Raw genomic sequence first — 564 nt, 5'->3', positions numbered from 1 at the left:
GAAAAGGCAGATATTGAAAACTGTGACAGTAATATCAAAAGTTGTACCAGATGACTACAAGATGAGTCATACAAACATTTTTTTTAATTGAACTGTAAGCAGATAAACTGATCGTCCTCACATAAATAAATCATCACTTTCATGACTAATATATGATTTTAACCCTAATTGATGAATTTTACGATTAGTTGGTGCTTTCAATAAACAGAATAAACTCCCGTATTGTCTAGTGGTTAGGATACCCGGCTCTCACCCGGGAGGCCCGGGTTCGATTCCCGGTATGGGAAATCTTTTTTTGCCGGCCTTGGTGGCACCGGGGTAAAGTCCCCGACTGCTAACCTAGAGGTCGCGGGTTCGAATCCTGCCTGGGTGGTTTGACCACCATCCAGGGCATGGATGTTTGTGATTGTCAAGCAAGTTAATTGTAAGAGAGGACAATGTTGTCCTAAATTCGCTTGTGAAATAAAGACGACATTATTATTATTAATAAATACATATGAATATGGCTTCTCTTGAAATGATGGGCATTGGTGCTTTCTTTAACAGACTCAACTTGCTATCAAT

General features: G+C 39.5%; 1 non-coding gene across 1 annotated transcript; it reads left to right on the top strand.

Annotated features, from left to right (window-relative positions):
• The first annotated feature begins 215 nt into the window (after positions 1-215).
• On the top strand, positions 216-287 carry Trnae-cuc. Its single transcript has one exon. It is a non-coding gene; the product is annotated as a tRNA-Glu (tRNA).
• Positions 288-564: the final 277 nt, after the last annotated feature.

This window comes from Ischnura elegans, chromosome 8 (genome assembly GCF_921293095.1).
Source record: "Ischnura elegans chromosome 8, ioIscEleg1.1, whole genome shotgun sequence".
NCBI lineage: Eukaryota > Metazoa > Arthropoda > Insecta > Odonata > Coenagrionidae > Ischnura > Ischnura elegans.
The sequence above is the reverse complement of the archived record's forward strand: the minus strand, read 5'-3'. Positions and strand labels throughout refer to the sequence as shown.